Below are 13,697 nucleotides of genomic sequence, written 5' to 3'. Positions count from 1 at the left end.
TAGTTCTGTTGTAGTTTTGTTCTGTTTTCCTGCTTGTTTTGTTTTTTGTGTGTAGGCAGCACGGTGGCTGAGTGGCAACACTCATGTCTCACAGCAAGAAGGTTTGGTTCGATCCCCGGGTCACCCAGGCCTTTCTGTGTGGAGTTTTTCATGTTTCTCCCCGTGTCTGGATGGGTTTCCTCCGGGTACTCTGGTTTCCCCATCAACCAAAACATGAACGCCCTTCGAGACAACTGTTGTTGTGATTTTGGGCGTTACAAAAATAAATGAATTGAATTGAATTGAATTAGTCCTGGTTTAGTTCTGTTCTAGTCCTGGTTTAGTTCTGTTGTAGTCTTGGTTTAGTTCTGTTCTAGTCCTGGTTTAGTTCTGTTGTAGTCTTGGTTTAGTTCTGTTCTAGTCCTGGTTTAGTTCTGTTGTAGTCTTGGTTTAGTTCTGTTCTAGTCCTGGTTTAGTTCTGTTCTAGTCCTGGTTTAGTTCTGTTGTAGTCTTGGTTTAGTTGTGCTCTAGTCCTGGTTTAGTTCTGTTCTAGTCCTGGTTTAGTTCTGTTGTAGTCTTGGTTTAGTTCTGTTCTAGTCCTGGTGTAGTTCTGTTGTAGTCCTGGTTTAGTTCTGTTCTAGTCCTGGTTTAGTTCTGTTGTAGTCCTGGTTTAGTTCTCTTGTAGTCCTGGTTTAGTTCTCTTGTAGTCCTGGTTTAGTTCCGTTGTAGTCCTGGTTTAGTTCTCTTGTAGTCCTGGTTTGGTTTTCTTGTAGTCCTGGTTTAGTTCCGTTGTAGTCCTGGTTTAGTTCAGGATTGAGATGTTTTAGACATCACTTCGCCTCAGTCAATCAGGACACTCTTGAAAAAGATATTTTTAATTTCAGTGATAATTTTCCTGCTTAAATAAGTAAGTAAAATATGTTTGATGGTTGTTTTGTTTGTTTTTAGGCTGCACTCTACAATGGGCAACAACAGCACCTCTAGGACCCTTTCTTCCTTCTCCTCTTCCTCTTCCCTCTCCTCCTCTTCCTCTCTCTCCTCTTTCTCCTCCTCCTCTTCCTCTGCTTCTTTCCTTTTTCCATCGACGTCAAACTCCAGCTCAAACACCTCTCACACATTTGAACTGTTGTCTCTCTTCGAGCTAACATGGATAACCGTTAGCATTAGCGACATGATGAACCACTGCAGCAAAGTCGAATGGGGCATGTTTCTGTGGCTCGGACTCAAAATCTTCATCCTCGTCACTGCTCTGCTCGCCAACAGCGCCCTCTTGTGGCTGCTGTTCAAATCCAGACATAATCTTTCCCCGTCACAGCTTTTAGCTCTGAACATCTCCATCGTCGACGTCCTGTACTGCCTGTGTTTACCAGTCGATTTTTATGCCATGCTAAATCAAACTTCGGAAACTGTTCATAAAATGACTGAGTCTCTAAGAGCTTTAAAGGTTTTCGGTTGCCCCTTGTTTTTGACTCTGATGTGCTTAGAGCGCTACATTGCTGTCATGTTCCCGTTATCCTACCTGCATTTCAGAAATCGGAAGCGCCGCGTCTTTCTGTGCGTCATCTCTTGGATTTTGATCATTTTTGTACTGATTTTGTCTTTCTTTTTTCAAACGTTACCATTCACTTTATCTTTAGTGGTTATCATTGTTCTGTTATTTCTGATTATGCTTTTGTGTTTGGCTGGAATTGTGTTTGTGCTATGCCAGAGCGGACCAGGAGATGGCGCTAGCAGCAGTGATTCGCTGAAGAGACGAGCGCTGGTTAACATTATAATGGTGATTGTGCCCTCAGCGATGGCGTACTTCCCCCTAGTGGTGTTAGTGGGGTACTTAGCTTTCATCATATCCAGAGGTACACAGGACTACAATCCAGAACAGTGCACAGTGATGCAACTTCTTTTGGCGTGTCCGAGCATCGGGCTTTACATCGGCCCGCTGTTTTATCTGTCACCAATTCAACAAATGACCTGCTGCAAGAAGCAAGTGGAAAATACGACCTCTCCAACACAGGTAGAGCTTGAAGCTGTAAAAATGACATTTAAATAAAAACAATGTAAAATCCAAACAGAAATTATTATTATTTCAACCAACCTACTGTGGCCCAGTTGGTTTTAACTTTTTCTTTTCATAATTTAGAACATTCTCCATGGAAATAGTGCTCAGAGTAAAGACACTATGTTTTTTTTATTTAAATAGAACATTCTGAATGACACACTTTTATTTTTGTCTAATTTTGGGCAAAAAAGTTACATACTCTTAAACCACAGTAAAATTTTATAAATTATTAAACAGAATGTGTATGTTATGTTTACAACAGTGGTATGTGATAATAATTAAATGTATATGTTAAAACTTCAAAATAACTCATTTTCAATTGACGGTACCAAACCAGAACCATCTGTTGAAAACGGCTTCTGTGTGGGAGCTGAAACCTCTGAAACCTCTGAAACCTTCTCTACTTTAGACCATGCTTGGTCTCGATTGTAAAAACTGTAGTTTTTTTTAACATGAAAAAATATCTGTACTTTTAACATGATTGATAAAAATAAAAAAGTTTTCAGTGTCAGACTTTTCTTTTTTTTAATACTGTGTTTTGAATTTGAGACTTTTAGAAATATGTCCAGAAATGTGCAAAAATATATACATTTATTATCATTTAGGGGAGTGACACAGGGCTGTCCTTTATCCCCTTCACTGTTTAATAAAGTCTCCACAGTTTTGATGTTTTGATGAGATGTGACGGTCCAAACAGATCACACTCTGTATTTGTATGTGATGTTCTCTGACTGTTACCTGGACACACATACAAATCACCCATGTTTTATATCTTTAAAAAAAAACTCTTTATGAAAATGTACTTGTTTAAAGCAAAAGATACTGTTTGGTCTGCAGACAGAGGCACTTTGACCCCAGAGCAAATACAATCTAAAAGAAATGAGTTTTTTATATATATATATATATATATATATATATATATTTACAAGCTGGTGAGACCACAAGGACAGGTTACAGGCTGGATCTGTGGAGAGGAGACCCCACTCACAGTAAGAATGCATACTTTTGCCATAAAAATCACATGCATTTCAATGCAGTGTAATGTCACACCATGGAACATTCAAGACAAGCAGGTGGCAGACTCTCGATCAGAAAAGTCACATAATGCAACTTGAATGCATTTGTGAATTTACCTTTTGGATATTTCCCGATCACTGCTCTCCCGGCCAACAGCGCCCTCCTCTGGCTGCTTTTTAAATCCAGACTAGAGGTAAGATCTTAAGCCCGAGCCCGAGCCCGACCCGACCCGAATTTCGGGCCGGGTCGGGCCTAAAATCATTACGTTCGGGTCGGGTCGGGCCGGGCTTCTCTCTAGCTGACTTTTTTAAAATAAATATATGTTTATAAAAATGTATACTAAAACGATGTGTGGATACTAAACTTAGGAATACTTGTTATAAAAAAATAATTTGGATAAAACAGAGAAGGCGTTGTAAGGGAATTGCTATTTAACTACTAAACAGGAGCCGCAGAGCCAGAGCATACTCTGCACACGTGAACGCCCCCTCTTCCCCTCCGCAAGTCCGCATCTATTTTGACCTGGTATCCCTGATATGGAGCAGCAAGAAGTAAAGGATAAACTAAAGACAGGGGAACTGAAAAGGCAAACACGCACCGGCAAGAGTGAGGTGCGGAAATGCTTCAAATTGATTGTTGAAAATGCTACAGAAACCTGCGTTGGCTTCGCTGAATGTTGTAAATGTGGCGCTTTGCTTTCATACAAGAGCAAAAAGACTGGCACCTCGACGCTGAGCAGGCATTTAAACAGCTGTACTGGCAAAAGTGATGATCGTCAAACATCTATATTATCATTTGTCCCAAAGACCGCACCTCTTCGCGCTAAGCAGGCCATCACAGACAAGTGCGTGGACTTTTACTGTCAGGACCTTAGACTATTTTCAGTAGTTAGTGGCGAAGGTTTTTTATTAGTAGGCTTATTTTTACGCATGTTTAACTTTGTTTGGTTCTTTATTTTTTTTTATTTATCCTCACAAATAAAATATGAAATTTCGGGTTTGCTTCGGGCTCGGGCCTGCAAATCAAGTTAATTGTTCGGGCTCGGGCCGGGTCGGGCTTTAATACCCGCGGGCCTGGGTCGGGTCGGGCTGGATTTTTTAGGCCCGATTTTACCTCTAATCCAGACACAACCTATCACTGTCACAACTTTTATCGTTCAACATCTCTGTTCTGGACATCCTCATCTGTCTCTTTTTGCCATTTGAAATATATGAAAAGCTACGTCACACTTCAGATTTGTTTCATCATGTTGTAGAAGCCTTGTCTTGACCTTGAACATATTTAGGTGCCCTATGTTTTTAACTTTAATGTGTTTAGAGCGTGACGTCGTGGCCGCGTTCCCCATAATCTACCTGCGATTCAGCAAAAAAAAAAAAAAAAAAACATCAACCAAACAGAAAAAACTCTCTGTAATATTCTAATTATTTCAAGAAGTTTTTGTAACAATTATTTTTGTATTTTTTATTACCTGTTGTATTTGTTTGTGTGTGATTTTAAAGTGTTCTTGACTGTGAAAGAAAAAGTCATTTTTGAATAGTTTAAAAAGAGCGTTGATCTGTGTCAAAACTAGATTAAGACAATGGTAGAAATAAAGATAGTACTACTATTTTGAGCTGTAAATTAATTCTGTTATAGTAATTATTTTAAAAAAACAGAAAAAAAAACGGGGGAGCGAGACAAGGCTGTCCTTTAACCCCTTCACTGTTTAACAAACTCGACCGGCAAGATTAACTACAATCAAATCAAAATCATAATTTGAATGCATTTAGCAAATTCTCCACAAATGAGAAAAGAATCAGTTTTATACAACATAAAAACGCCTAACCCTGTAGCTTAGATCTGTACAAACATGTTCTGAAATCTAATTCTTGTTTTGGTTTGTCAGTTCAGATTTCAGTGTTTTTGTCAGTTCTTGTGGACGAGTTTAAAATATGAACTTTAAACTGAATCTTATTATTAAAACATAAATCACAAATCTAATTGAAAGTTTGTCAGAAAAAATCACAATTTGATGTTTTTCCCAAGCACTGCTTCTCACAGTTATGATCGGATGTAAACACTGTGATGGTTAAAGGTTTTATATTACACAAAACTGACTCTTGTGAACGATAAAGCATGTTATAATGTTGTTACCTGCTTAAAAACACACCTGGAGTTGTGTTTTGTTTCATTCACATGTTTGAGTAACACTTTATTATTAGTCTGTTACATCTCTAAAGCTCAAAATGCTCTGATCCACCTTGCGAAGTGGTAGTTTTCAAGTTAACAGCTCCTTTTACCTTTTGTTCAGCAGAGAGTGTAATTTCCAGAGTTGAATCCAAATGATTCTGCTGAAGTTGTATGAAGTTTAAAAACACAGTGAAGCACTCCCTGTTTCACCACATGACATCACAAGTTGGAACAGAGTGTTTTCTGTTTGAGAGAAGAACTCAGCCTAAATGGGTTTGTGTGTTAAACATGTGTGAATGAAACAAAACACAACTCCAGGTCAGTTTGTGATGAGGAAACAACATTAGAACAGAGATCAGTAAACAGTGTAATATGGGCCCTTTAAATATACTCTTTATATTCAGATGTCCTGTGTGCACTCAAATACAGTCAAATACACATGGAGTTGTTTTGTGAATAAACATCTTGATGCTGATGTTCTGCTGATACAAATCTGTGATGGTGTTTGGTTTGGAGGAGGCCTGGTGTGAAGCCTCCTGAAACCAAACACACTCTGATGTTCTCACGTGTCCACAGCCTCACAGCGACCAACATCAACCACAGACCTAATATTTATGTACAACAGCAGGTGGCAGTAGTGGTACACTGTGCAGAGACTGTAGACCACATCCTATCTGAACAACTTATATACTACTACTACTACTACTACTACTACTACTGCTACTGCTACTGCTACTACTACTACTACTACTACTACAACTACTGCTACTTCTACTATGTCTATTATTAGTACTACTATACTACTACAACAACTACTACTACCCTCAACTGCAATTATAATTACTACTACTATTACTACTACAGCTAGTATTGCAGTCTAATCAGTCAATACCTTGTAATGTTTACATTTCTCTAATACTTTCTGAAGATGTGAGTCTGGTCACCGCTGAATCTCCCAGAGTTCAGATGGGTGTGATTGACAGGTGGATTAGCCAGTGAGGGACATGCACGGTGTGTCCTTATTGGAAAAAAAATAAAGGCAAAAAATATCACAGGCTGAAAAACATGGTGTATTTCTGTAGAATCGAAGAGTGAAGTAGTAAACTCAATGTGATTATATTTGTAAATCATAGGTGACCAATGAGCTCCTTTGTTTCACACACAACACCACTGTTGTGTCTCAATACACTCATGTTTGGAGCAGTTTTGAGAAAAACATCAGATCAATGTGAACCTCCTCCTCCTCCTCTCCTCCTCCCTCACCTCCTCAGGACACAGCCATGGAGACAAACGCTCCTCACTCTTCTCCTCCTCCCTCACCTCCTCAGGACACAGCCATGGAGACAAACACCCCTCACGCTCCTCACTCTCCTCCTCCTCCTCCTCCTCCTCCTCCTCCTTCTCCTCCTCCTCCTCAGGACATAGCCATGGAGACAAATGTTCCTCATTCTTCTCCTCCTTCTCTCTTCCTCCTCCTCAGGACACAGCCATGGAGACAAACGCTCCTCACACCCCTCACTCTCCTCCTTCTCTCCTCCTCCTCTCCTCCTCCTCTTCAGGACACAGCCATGGAGACAAACACCCCTCACGCTCCTCACTCCCCTCCTCCTCCTCAGGACACAGCCATGGAGACAAACACTCCTCACGCTCCTCACTCTCCTCCTCCTCCTCAGGACACAGCCATGGAGACAAACGCTCCTCATGCCCCTCATCCTCCTCCTCCTCAGGACACAGCCATGGAGACAAATGTTCCTCATTCTTCTCCTCCTTCTCCCCTCCTCCTCTTCAGGACACAGCCATGGAGACAAACACCCCTCACACTCCTCACTCCCCTCCTCCTCCTCAGGACACAGCCATGGAGACAAACACTCCTCACTCTCCTCCTCCTCCTCTTCAGGACACAGCCATGGAGACAAACACCCCTCACGCTCCTCACTCTCCTCCTCCTCAGGACACAGCCATGGAAACAAACGCTCCTCACTCTTCTCCTCCTCCTTCTCCTCCTCCTTCTCCTCCTCCTTCTCCTCCTCCTTCTCCTCCTCCTTCTCCTCCTCCTCAGGACATAGCCATGGAGACAAACACCCCTCACGCTCCTCACTCTCCTCCTCCTCCTCAGGACATAGCCATAGAAACAAACACCTCTCACTCTCCTTTTCTTCAGGACATAACCATGGAGACAAACGCCCCTCCCTCTCCTCCTCCTCCTCTTCCCTCTCCTCCTTCTTCTCCTCCTCCTCCCCTTCCTTAGGATACAACCATTGAGACAAACACCCCTCCCTCCCTCCTCCTCCTCTCTTTCTCTTGCTCTCTCTCTCCTGCCCTCTCCATCTCTTCCAGACACAGCCATGTATACAAACACCCCTCCATCCTCCTGCTCATCTCCTCTCTTACTCTCTCCTCACTCACTCTCTATCCTGCCCTCTCCTCCCCTCCTTTACCCTCCCTCTTCCTTTCTCCTGCCTCTCTTCCCCAATCTCTCTTTCTCTCTCTCCACCATCTACCTCCCCCCTCTTTTTCTTCAGTCTCCTCCCTTCCTCACTCTTCCCCGCTCTCCCGCCTCCTGTTTCTCTCTCCTCCTCTCTCCTGCACTCTCTCTCTCTCTGTGCTCTCTCTTCCTCTCTCTCTTCTCCACCTCTCCCTCTCCTCCTTCATCCCCCCTGGGACCACCCTGGACCTTAGACGGGTCTTAGACTGGATTAGGTCCCTGTTTTGGATCGATAAGTGCCATAGTGAGGGAGTGGGCTCGTCTGTTGGCCTGTACCTGGGGGAGGGGCCATATTGAAAATGTGTCACTGCAAAAAACTAATATTTATTGAGCCAAACGGGCTTTAAAGTCGATCTACACGATTTCCCTCCATGTATGTGAACAAAATGTATTTCACCCCACTACAGATGTGTAGCATTAGCAGCTCTTAGGATCAAAATAAGTCTGCTGTGTACTGTCTGCATCCAGTGGTGGAAGGTAATGAAGTAAAAGTAGAAAAAAGTACTGTACTTAAGTGCATTTTTACATACCTGTATACTTTACTTTTTACTTTTACTTCTCTACATTTGAGAGCACGTTTTTGTACTTTCTACTCCACTGCATAGAGTAAAAGTTGGTTGTTGTTTTTTTTATTACTGTCTGAGATCTGCTGAAAAGTCTGAGGATTTATTTTGATCAAGTTCATAATTTGAGCAAACAAAATGATACAAATAAAAACAGTTGAAAAAACAAACTATCAATTCAAAATCACCACATTTGAAGGTCTATATGATCTCAAAGTATGCGCAAAATACTTTTTTTTTTACTCTTTAAGTACATTTTCAAACAGGTACTTTAATACTTTTGGACTTTTCCATTATTGGAGTCTATTTTTTATTTTTGCTCCAGCATCTGTACTTTTACTTAATTAACAAAACTGAGTACTTCTTCCACCACTGTCTACATCTAATTGTATAGCGTTTTACTGTCCTATAATCAGGAAGGTCGCTGCTAGCTTGCTAATTGTTAAGTCATGTAAACTCACCTCTGGTCTCTGAGAGTTGTGAAAAGTGCTCATAAACTCATCATGGTGAATCATTGGGATGTTCTGAATGCATAAGGTAAGTGAGGAATAACTTTTGGACCACTGCAAACTGTTTAAAATGAACTTCTGAAGTCAAAATCAGGTGCAGTGCCTTTAATGTACAATAGTTTTGACTGGAAGCGAGGAAAACATTACAACTGCTCATAGAGTTTATTTATATTTTATTATTTTTTTGCATTGCAGTTTGGAGATGTGGCTGCAGTGACAAAGAGTAAACAGCAGGGGGCAACATAGAACAGTGGAAAAAATTGGGCAGGAAAGAAACAATCAAACATTTAATTTTAATAAAGTTTAGGCGTCAAGAAGTTTTACAAATGTGCATTCTTAAGATTTGTTGTGATTTTGTTTGATATGGACAGACATCATTATAATAATTAATCATTTTATCACAACTTGAAGGTGCACTAAGTAACTTTTCCTAGTCTTCATAGAGATTTTATTGCCTACAGTGCTCCACAGTATGATGTTGAACATGTCTAACTGCAGAAGAAGAAACCACCAGGCTAAATTACAGGTCAAGTCTGTGGAGAGGCGAGACCGCAGACTTTTTAGCAATATACAACCACATGATTAATGAATTAATGATTTATGACAATGTTTGTGACTTAAATGTGGATTTTGGATTTTGACAAAGAAACAGCTTCATGTCGTTCTGGATGGAAGCTGCTGTGTCCAGTTGAGCTGACATCAAAGAAGAGGCCCAGTAACTACAGAGGTATTAAATCAGAGCTGTTGTGCTTGTGTCGCTCTATAGTTATAATCTCTGACACCCGTGGATCATGATGTTATAATTTTACCATTTTACATCACAATATTCATCTAAAACAACTTAATAAAAAAAAACGACTCCGCTGACTTCTGTGTTAGAAAACTGCTGTGTCCAATGGGAGGGGACGTCGCCATAAGCATCATCACAACAAAACACCGCATGCTGTCGGCGCCTCCTATGCACGGCTGCACATCTCACTAGCGAGCTTCCGAATCCTACGAGTATCACAGATTAAGGAATTAAAATTGAAGAAAGTAAGTTCGTCACAGTGGGCATGTGTCAGTAAAGGTGAAAACGGGAGTGATAAGTAAAGCGGCGTCTTGAAAATAAGTGATTAAAGATTACTCAAACATGAATCACTCTAAATACAACCTCAGAGGCTCAATGAGAAGAAACAACTATGACACGGTGAAAAGCCTGAAAAGTAAATTTTGCAAAATAGGTCTGATTTAAGCATAAACCAGGTCCACACATCTGCAGCCTGACAGTTAAACAGCAAATTCCACCTGAGGATCTGACCTGTCTCCAGCTCAGTGTTAAATAGTTGTGATGTGAACCAAACCCATTCATTTAAATGCATTTGTTTACTATTCTCCTGCTCTGTCCTGTTGTCCCTCTGCGTCTGCTCTGTCCTGTCGCCCCTCTGCGTCTGCTCTGTCCTGTCGTCCCTCTGCGTCTGCTCTGTCCTGTTGTCCCCCTACATCTGCTCTGTCCTCTCATCTCTCTGCGTCTGCTCTGTCCTATCATCCCTGTACGTCTGCTCTGTCCTGTTGTCCCCCTGCGCCTGCTCTGTCCTCTTGTCCCTCTCCACCTGCTCTGTCCTGTCATCCCTCTCCGTCTGCTCTGTCCTGGTGTCCCTCTGCATCTGCTCTATCCTGTCTCTCCTGTCGTCCCTCTCCGCCTATGCTTTCCTATTGTCCCTCTCCATCTGCTATGTCCTCAGGTACCTCTCCATTTACTCCTGTCCTGTTGTTCCTCTGTCGTCCATCTCCGTCTGCTCTGTCCCGTCTTCCCTCTTCGCCTGCTCTGTTCTGTCGTTCCTCTGCGTCTGCTCTGTCCTGTTGTCCCTCTCTGTCTGCTCTGTCCTGTCGTGCTTCTCCGTCTGTTCTGTCCTGTTGTCCCTCTGCGTCTGCTCTGTCCTGTCGCTGCACTGCGTCTGCTCTGTCCTGTCATTCCTCTGTCGTCCCTCTGCATCCGCTCTGTCCTGTCGTCCATCTCCGTCTGCTCTGTCCTGTCGTCCATCTCTGTCTGCTCTGTCCCGTCATCCTTCTGTCGTCTCTCTCTCCATCTGCACTGTCCTATCGTTCCTCTACGTCTGCTCTGTCCTGTTGTCCCTCTGTTGTCCCTCTGCGTCTGCTCTGTCCTGTCATCCTTCTCTGTCTGTTCTGTCATCCCTCTCTGTCTGCTCTGTCCTGTTGTCCCTTTGTTGTCCCTCTGCGTCTGCTCTGTCCTGTTGTCCCTTTGTTGTCCCTCTGCGTCTGCTCTGTCCTGTCATCCTTCTCTGTCTGTTCTGTTCTGTCTGTCCTATCGTCCCTCTCTGTCTGCTCTGTCCCGTCGTCTCTCTCCGTCTGCTCTGTCCTGTCATCTCTCTCTGTCTGCAGCTGTTGTTAGGCTGGTGTTGCTGAGCAGAAGGAGAAATCCCGCGGGACAAACAGACCAAGTATCACTTTTCACTCTCCATGGACTTAAGGATGACTGTTGCCATAGTGATAAATAATTAAAAACAAAATATTATGTTTTTGAATGTGGGAAAAAGTCCTCCCATGAATAGAGATGTTTTACAATGTGTCTAGGCTGAAGTTAAAGGTGCAGTGCGTAACATTTCTGGTGCAGGGTCTTTCACCTGTTTTCTCCATGAGGTTATTGGTTTGCCTGGAATGTTCCTCAGTATAAAAATATAAATAGGCCTATTCATGGGATTCAGCTGTTTATAGGTGACAGTTTGAGGACTTTGTTTGTTTTGACCTGTTCAAAAGATATATTGTTTAAAATAGTTAATTGCTATGGCATCAATGCTAATTTTGTATGTCTTTGAAACAGATGGATTGTGCTTTTATTCAATTACAGTTGTTTTTATTGCTCAAATTTAGCCTACCTGCGCCTTCTTGTGTCACATGTTCGACTCTGAAATGAGTAAGTTTAAAGACTTTTTGGACCTTTCTACCGTGTTCATCAAAAATCTGCCTAAAGAGGCTTTAGACGTCATCCATGCATGTTTGAGTAATCTAGTGATCTCTCCTGGGCCCTGTTTGAACGCTTCTTACAGTTAGCTGTACGATCCTGTCCAATGCTCCGCCCACAAGCCTACATCACCCATGCTCCTACACAACAATTCTCCATAACTATACAAAAACATGATACAAAACTGTACACTACAACTTCACAAACCTGATGTGATGTGCAGTAATTTAATTAGTGGGATGCAGTTGTTTGTGTTGTGATTAAGCAATAAAAGGTAACATGGTGATCTAAACACGTTATGTGTTAGAAGTTAATACCTCACAGAAGTGTAGTACCTCCTCTTTAATGCAACACAGAGTAGCAAACCCTCCACCAGAAAAGTTACATAGTGCACCTTTAATAGATTTTCGATGTTTGGACAAGGATCAAATCTAACAAAAAATATGATATATAGAAGGATTAGTTAAGATGATGAAATATATGCGTGAACCTGAACTTGACAAAGATTAACTGACCAAAAAGATCACGTACAGATCACGCACAGGAGATAAACAGAAGCTGATGAGACAAGTCCAAACTCATCCCTCCTGTCCCCGCACGCGCTGAGGCTGTTGCCATGGAGAGAGAGTGTACTCGTGCCGAGGCTGCTGCTGCGCGTGAGCTCCGTGGGGACGCACGCACCACACCTCTGCTCAGCACGAGGAGCGTCCAGCTGCGCAAGAGGGACACGCTGCTTCCGGTTCGTCCCATAAAATAAAAGCATCTGCAGAACGGAAGACTTAAAGTGGGACTGAATCAAAGTTTGTCTGCTACTGAACTGAGTATATGGTGTTTTAATATGATAATCTACTTTTGCTAGTCCTTTCTGTTAAAATGAGAGCAAATTAGGTACATTTGTAGCTTTCTGCTCAAAAACGTATAAAAATTAGAGCTGCCTCCAATGGCCAATGCAACTTCAAGTACTATGTCACATCACACAGGACTGCCCTAATTATAGCCAGGTGTTTTTGATTACAAACACCTGGTTGCAGGGGCGGAATTTGAAGTGTGGATACCTATCAGACCAGACATAGGCAAACTACGGCACCAGGGCCACACACGGCCCTTTGGGCTTATTAATCCGGCCCGCCGAACGTAACCAAATTATATTAAAATAGGTAAGGGTAAACCTTGTTCAGTTTTTCTGCTGTGGTTATTTAACTGAAATTTCATAAATTATTAATTTTATGAATGCATTTTGAAAAAAAAAATGTACAATGAGCCTTGCATATTCATACTTCGCTACATGTTACAGGCCAAATATCTAATGTAATGTATACATAAATCCTGGCCCGGCCCCTTTGTCAAATTTTAGAACCCACTGTGGCCCAAGTTTGCCCACCCCTTTGTTAGACCAATCACACTGTTCCTTATACATCCAGAACCTGCCCCTCCTCCCCCCTCACTCTCACCTTTAGTCCTCCAGGTACTGCCGAGTTTAGCAGCTCTATTTGAAACATGGTTGCAAGCAGCGCTTAGGTGCTTAGTCCTACTTCACTGTGAACACAGGGCCTGTTTAATCCTTTACTTGTCAAAAATACCTTGAAATACATGCATTATTACTTTGAGCGAGGTCACCTCTGCATAGATCTGACCTGTACCTTAGACTTAGCAGGCATTAAACACTCATAATCAAATAGGTAAATAGGTAGATGATGCCATTCCAGTAACATGGATCTGTCCCTCCTCCTCACAGATTTTTATTTGCATAGTTTTATTGTTAAAAAAGGCTCTGATATATTTTTGTAGCCCTACATGTATGGCCCAGAGTCTAATTTCTTTCATATGATCACAAATACATACAGAACAATGGGCAGGGATACGGAGTAGATGAAAAGAGACATTTTCTGACCACTCCTAGTCTTAGCTTTTATTTTTGTTTTGGTCAAGTTTAACATGTTACTTCCTGGGAGCAGCA

Source organism: Periophthalmus magnuspinnatus, chromosome 6, assembly GCF_009829125.3.
Source record: "Periophthalmus magnuspinnatus isolate fPerMag1 chromosome 6, fPerMag1.2.pri, whole genome shotgun sequence".
Taxonomy (NCBI): Eukaryota; Metazoa; Chordata; class Actinopteri; order Gobiiformes; family Gobiidae; genus Periophthalmus; species Periophthalmus magnuspinnatus.
Note: the sequence above shows the minus strand (reverse complement) of the source record.